The sequence below is a fragment of the Megalops cyprinoides genome, chromosome 2 (assembly GCF_013368585.1).
Source record: "Megalops cyprinoides isolate fMegCyp1 chromosome 2, fMegCyp1.pri, whole genome shotgun sequence".
Classification (NCBI taxonomy): Eukaryota; Metazoa; Chordata; class Actinopteri; order Elopiformes; family Megalopidae; genus Megalops; species Megalops cyprinoides.
Genome location: NC_050584.1, coordinates 65,140,031 through 65,147,500, shown reverse-complemented (window position 1 = coordinate 65,147,500; position 7,470 = coordinate 65,140,031). Strand labels below are relative to the sequence as shown.

The window sequence follows — 7,470 nt, the reverse complement described above, 5'->3', positions numbered from 1 at the left end:
AGGATCAGTGTCATCATGTTCCCATCCCTTACATCATGGGGTTTAAACAGCATGTGAGCCGAAACATGGAAACATGAGAGATGTGGGGGGGGGGGCTGGAAAGCAGATCGACCTGCTTTCCAGCTCTGGGTCCAGCGCTATTACTGTCCCCCTTTGCTGTTACTGCTGACGAGCATAATTATCGCTGATGTGATTACTATCATTACTGTCATTACTACTGCCCTTAAGCGGGAGACTGGCACCGCTCAGCTCTGACACATTACTCACCACCACAAACTGGATTTGACTGAGAACACTTCAGATCCAGCAAAAAAGCCTGTGGACCATCCAGGATCTGAGCCCAACACCTCCTGGGTCCATGCCCCCACCCCACGGGTCCGTACTGCCGCACCTACATGCCGCTCCATAGGCAGGCCTGCTTTGTGGAAGACAAACGCAGCCAATCATGTCCTGAAGGTACAGTACAGAGCAACCTACCTATGCCGTCATTAGAAGAAAATATACAGTAGGCATTTAAACACCAGCTCACTTCAAAGACCGAAAAGGCCAGCCGGAGGGATGGAGCAGCCCTCTGTCACTCCCAACCAGAGATGATGACAATGATAACACTACTGGTAATGATAACAATAACAATAATGATTGACTCTCCAACACCCCTGGGTATCTGTACAGACAGATGGGGGGGGGGGGGGGGGGGGGGACCTTTCAATTTCTTTTTCCATTTAGTGAATCACTTAAGATCTTTACCATTGTGTTCTGGGTAACGGCAGCATGAAAGGGGACCTACAGCCCAAGGGAGGAGAGCAGGTACCTACATGCACATGCACACAGTGTTGCAGGCCACGGGCCTCAACCAGGCTACCGTCACCTTCCCCGTGAGTGCCCTGGATGCACCATGAACACACAGTGTTGCAGGCCACGGGCCTCACCCAGGCTACCGTCACCTTCCCCGTGAGTGGCCTGGATGCACCATGAACACACAGTGTTGCAGGCCACGGGCCTCACCCAGGCTACCGTCACCTTCCCCGTGAGTGGCCTGCATTCACCATGAACACACAGTGTTGCAGGCCACGGGCCTCACCCAGGCTACCGTCACCTTCCCCGTGAGTGGCCTGCATTCACCATGAACACACAGTGTTGCAGGCCACGGGCCTCACCCAGGCTACCGTCACCTTCCCCACGAGTGGCCTGCATTCACCATGAACACACAGTGTTGCAGGCCACGGGCCTCACCCAGGCTACCGTCACCTTCCCCACGAGTGGCCTGCATTCACCATGAAACATGGGCACAGCTGACATCCCTGTGCACACGTTAATGAGAATATCACAGATGAGCCCTGTGAGGAACAGCTGTGAATGTTCCCACTGTTGGTTTTATTTTGAAGAACATCTTGGGAGGCGCTGCAGTTTGCGTTATCTTGCTGCACTTTTACAGCACTAAAACACTACAAATTATTTCCTCGCCGCTCCAAAACACACAGCCGCGACAGGTGGCTAGCGAGCGGGTTATGATCCAAGATTCCAACATTTGCAGACTCGGCTTACAGGAGGAATCTTCAAAATAAGACGTTTACATGATTCAATACTCCATTTAATAGAGGAATACCCGACATACGTCTTACCTGAATTTCTCAAAACTAGAATACTGGCTTATCTGGGCTATGGTTATCGGAATAAGGACCTTTACAAACTCTTGCCAAACTCAGGATACCTGACCTTAACATTAACATCAGTATACTAATGTACATGCATGCATGCATGCAAACAAAGTCATTAAGTCAGGTGTAAAGCTAATGACATCACAGGAAGACACTGATTGCAGCCAATCAGGAGCCATTCCATCTAGAAAGGGGCAGGTACCAGAGCACAGACTGCAGACTTGCCTTGTACAGTTGAGGAAAAATGAGAGAGAGTGAGGGAGAGGAATGTAGGGTATATGACAAAAACATACCTAGGTCAGGCACCATCAACGGCTCAGTGGCTAGCAGGAGCAAGCCCAGATGTATGCCATTCACTCACAGGTTCTGGGCGTACACCGAGTGTTTAAGTGATGACTTTCAAACAGCAGCTGACGGACACCTCATTAGAACAGGTCACTGACCGTCCCATCAAATCAACAATGCCTGTAACAAAGTAATTACTATGCGGGTAAGAGTAAAGACAAAAATAAATAACAAGCACTGCTCAAATCAAGCAGGTCCACCATAGCAAACATCTCATACACAGTTAAGGAGAGATGCCGTGTCGTTACAACCACACTTCTAATTGTTAAAACAGTGAAGGTGGTTGAGCTATTGAGCTAAAAATAGCTATTCGATATATCCCGATGGCTATATCGCCCAGCCCTATTACAACACATACACCTCAGAAAGAGTCAGTCAATCAGACAGACCGAAAGAGATTGACTGACGACCTTTATTGCCAGTGAAAGGAGTCTTCCATATAAATGACAGCCGATAGAGACAGCACTAAGCTGTAGACTTGACATTAAAGGCAATACAAACATGTGGCAATCCACATCTGATGGTTGAAAACTGGCAGCAATAGCTCAACTTTGTACATTCTGTGACAACACTTACTCCCACTGTAGCAATATCTCCCACGACGCCACTTCCTCTCGATGATGGGACTAGCGATTCTGCATCAATGCACGTAAACTGCCTGACTATTCGCTGCACTTCTCTGAGTAAGAGCGTCTGCCAAATGAATAAATGTTATGTAGCTGGTACCTGTAGCAGCAATCAATAATAATAACAATATTCAACATCGTGACCATTTAACCGATTGCTTGAATCAGTATTCAAATACTTGTGAATGAACAAGCTAGTGTCCACAGATGACAGGGCCAGTTTGAAGCTGGGCCGTGAGGCTCAGCCTGTGCTCTGAGCTGGTGCTCTAACTAACTGAGCCACTCAGGAGCCTCACAGTAAACCCATTAATATTCATAACAGAGAGACTGACCCTGCATAAAGGAAGAGAATTCAGGAATGTTACTCACTCTCACCGGCCTTAAAGCCCAACCGCACGCAGATCACTTTGGCGCCAGCCATTATTCACGCAGAAAGAACTGGAATTTCATACCGTGCTTACAGGGCGGTGGGGGTCAGGCTATTAAAAGCTATAAAGCAGACAGATAAGGAACTGACTGAAATTCACAATCTTGCTCTGAAAGAGAGTGTCTGGTTTCAGCTGGTGGCACCACAGTTCTCGGTACAGTGACACTATGTGTTTTTTTTGTTTGTTTGTTTGTTTTTTTGTTACATGCAGGGTAACCTGGTTTGAAACACGACTCCTCTGAAATCATTCTGCACCGCGGAGCTGCGCGTAGGCCCTTTGCCCCGGATGGCACTGCATGCCAAAACAAACGCTGGAGAGATTTCCTCGGGATAACCACACCTGAGGGCAGGGGTATTCAACGCTCCTGCGGAAGCAGGTTCTCCACATCTCCGCTATTTAAAGCACCCGCTACGGACTGCAAAAGCTGACACATTTTACAGTTATTGTTTTGGTTTTGTCTTTCTGCTTTCTAAAACCCAAAAGAAGAAGTTTTGGATTTGTTTTGTTTTGGGTTTATTATTATTTTTTTTTAACAGTGGGGCGATACATTTGGTTTGGAGGAATCGGAAGATGGGAGAGCCGGATAATCTAACACCTCAAACTGTGGGCAACGTGTAACAAGATTCACTCATAACGAGAGAGCTGTAACTAAGCTGAATGTTATGGAAACATTGTTCAAAAAAAATAAAAAAGGGACAGTGGTTGTCAGCCAAAAGTGATCTTGAATCAGTGCCTGGCAGCGTGTTCCTGCAAAGAGGCAGGGTAAACGAAAGCTGCAGTTTTTGTTTCCAGAGAAGGGCCGCTGTGCTGGAGGGCCCTCATCTTCTCTCTGAAAGGAGCCAAACTCACTTCTTCAGAACGCACACTACCCCCCCCCCGCCCCCGGGCCTGTGCATCAGTATGGAGTGGAGTTTCGCTTTGTTTTGTTTTGTTTTTTTGTTTTGTTATGCTAAATGAACAGGAAGAGCTGACACAGCAGCCACTGTATCCTTAGCTAACACTGTGTGTGTGTGTGCGTGTGTGCGTGTGTGCGTGTGTGCGCGCGTGCGTGTGTGTATATGTGTCCATGTCTGTATGCAATGCAACGCCTGCATGCATAAAACAATCCAACAGGCAAAAAAAGTTCCGTTTCCAGCACCATCATTATCCACACACAGCTAACAAGCAGGGGACCTAGCAGGGGCTGTCCCTCCCTCTGCCTGATCACAGCTTTGTGTAAACCGCCCACCGGGGGCTTGACTCCGCCGTACGGTGCTGACTGCCAAACGCCTCTCTCTCTCTCTCACACACACACATACACACACACTCATACACACAGCCTCTGCCAGAGATCTGCACAGTCACCAAAAGAAGCCTCCGCCCCTCCCCCACAAAGCAGAAAAAGGCTTCCCAGTAGCTGAGTCAGCCAAGGAGCAGCACCAGAGACGCCGTTTCCCGAGCAGACGCTGGTGAAGGGGCGCATGGCCGAAACGCAGGACACCCGTGGCGAGATCTGGATCTCAAGCACAACCTTCTGATACGTGGAGGCAGGGAGGATGGAGCGAAGGCAGAGTCTAAGGGCCTCTGGCAGCCGGTCTCCACCGCAGAGTCACAGACCCGACCTCTGCCCCACCGCACCGCAAACCCCAGCCCAGAGGACTCATTGGTGTGTCAGGGTCTGTTCCAAACTGCCTCCTAGTTAAACTTCCCCCGCCTGTTAATTTCTGACATGCTTTGCATTTGACATCTTGTGTCAATTAGCTAGATATCCTTTCTTAGAGGAAAAAAAAAAAACTAAAATGTTTTGGTAGGTTTCGGCAAAAAGCAGACCTTCTTATTAAAATGTTTCCACTGTAAGGAAGAAATCAGTTACACAGAATATGATGTTCTCCAATTAATTGTTTTCTCAATTAACGACTTAATTGAACAAGTTCTTTATCATTATCACTGAGTGCAGTGGAGGGAGACAGTGATGTCTATAAGAAATCAACCAGATTGTCGTTTTCTGTCCATCCCAGATCTCAGTTAGTGAATTTGATTTAATTAATTTCCACTAACTGAATGTAAAACGGAGTTCCCGGTTTTTTCCCGGGTGCTGCAGCTCACGCTTTGAGCTGCATTTTGAGAGGGCGAGGCTTGTAACCAGCTTGTTACACGTTCAAAACCAAGGTTAAACTAATGCTGTAAAAGCCTCATGCATAGTACTTCCTTTTAACTGTTTCCGTAAACATCCAGCTGCATGAATGTAAAGTTTGTTCTGTCAGTCATTCTGGGTAAGAACGTCTAAAGGCACACAGCATCTTACACAGACCCAAGACGGGACAGGATTGGGACGTAATTATGATTCGTGATGGAAAGAAGTATTAACTTGATACATAGTGATAGCCTACGAATGTGACGATTCACACACACACACACACACACAGAGACACATCACAGAACTAAAAAAGTTGTCTTCACCCAATAAATCGTAAAAATATCATTCGAAACGGAGATGAGATTCGTTTATTGCGCCCTCTCCTCCGCCGCTTGGTGAGTACACCTTATCATCAGCTTCGTTTCTGAAGAGAGATAAAGCGACTGACGTCCAGGTATAATAACTGAAAAGAAAGGAAAAAATTACTGCCTGCGAGCTGAGGAATTTCATCTGACGTCATGCACTTGGGCTCGGGTTACTGCAGCCTGCGGTAGGGATTCGTTTTCTCCGATGTGCCCCCTGGATCCAGACAAAAGTCTCAGTACACACCTCTCGGCCAGCGATTCCTCATCAGCTCTAATTCTCCTACACCGCCTGCCCACAGTATTTTATGACGAAATTTGATGAGGTTCCTCTTAATTTGCTTAGCACACTTTTTCAAAACACATCACCCATGTCTACAAAATCTAGGCACGCAAATGCTTTTTTTTGCTGGAGACTTTTCACCAAGCGGACTGCTATAATTCGTGCATGGAAAAACGTTAGGTATTCAAACGTAGCTGACAAATTCGCTCATTAACGATGCCTTGAAAAAAAAATCACGCTGAAGCACGAAACTGAACTCCATCCTTCAAGACAACTTTTAAACTGACCCAACAGCCGCACTATCGAGGCAAATTTCTCAGATGTAACGCAATTCAAACTCTCTGGAAGAGTTTTACCACCTTCGCCTACCCTCGACCCCACTCGGTTACCAAGCACAATTGCCTTTTCATCCCCATATCAGTTAACCTATACTAATTCTTCTGAATTATTGCATTGCACGCTGTTTCAAGCCCCCCGCTGCTCATCCGTGGCCAGTTAAAATAAACACGCATATACCAAAGTCTGATGCAATCAAAGGAAACACTATTAAGTTTCATAACGGCGTGTGTTTAATGTACCATTTTTTCCATTATTTTCCCCAGTCCGGAACGTTCACATATTTTAAGAGCAACGTAGCTGATATATTCAAGTAAATGCTATAAGGGATAATGGTGTCACTGTGGGAACTTGCAGTAAAGTCAGTGTATTCTCAGCCTAATCAAACGAGTTCCAAAACTCTTGCGCACTTTTTTGACAGTCTCCTCCAAAGACGAAAACAAATTCCCTCACTTCCACAGCCAGGAATTCTGCAGGCAGCGCAAACTTGAAAACGTAATCAATCAAATCTCCCCGTCAACTTTAAAACTTAACCCAAGCGCAAAAACGTATGCAAATTACTCGTTCCTATAGGTTTTCCGTGTTAACCACGCATGCAATAGCGAGCACCCAAAGTTTCGTTTTCCACGTAAGTCATGTCTTCCTTTTCCATCTGAGCTCAGACAGCCGGCGTCTTCTCGCTCTGCTCTACGACTCTTTGTGACTTCAATACTATACAAAGATCCATTTTCTGACATTAGCACTTGAAGCGGTATAACCGTGAACATGCGCCTCATAAAGGCGGTGTTTTCCCTTACCTTGCTGCAATAAAATTATCCTCAGAATCCGCAGATCTTCACTTTTCCCCCCTGATTTCGAGATTTTGGCAATCCCCAGTCCGTCCGTCCACCTCCAGCCCGTACAGTGGGAGATTCCGCCATATCAATTATGTGTCAACGCACATGGAGAGCGGAGACCGGCCCACTTCTACCGTATAACACCGAGTACGATCGCAGAGAGAAAGTCATACCTGCGCGGGCAGAAAATATTTATTTGGGCCGCAAGCGGTGAAGAGCCGCAATGTTACAAAGCGGTCGCGCCAATAGGATGTTAGAGAAATAGACTTTACGTAATTGTTTCGGCGAGTTTGTATAATTAGACTACACTTCAGGATAGTTTATTGTATCATATTCCAAAGCTTGTTGTTATGTAAATTATTTGACTGGTTAGGCCTATTACTTAAGGTAGTCTACTTTCTAAATTAACACTGAACCAAAACATGTTCTAATGGTGAAACTCACGGAGTTTAAAAGATAGGCCTATATTATGCCACTGGA

General features: G+C 46.4%; 1 protein-coding gene across 1 annotated transcript in view; it reads right to left on the bottom strand.

Annotated features, from left to right (window-relative positions):
• LOC118773507 (fibronectin type III domain-containing protein 3B-like) overlaps positions 1 to 7,057 on the bottom strand; it is a 130,874-nt gene extending 123,817 nt beyond the window's left edge. Inside the window, exon 1 of the mRNA XM_036522465.1 lies at positions 6,952 to 7,057. The gene's annotated coding sequence lies outside the window, so the exon portion shown is untranslated. The remainder of the gene's footprint in view (positions 1 to 6,951) is intronic.
• Between the last annotated feature and the right edge of the window lie 413 nt (positions 7,058 to 7,470).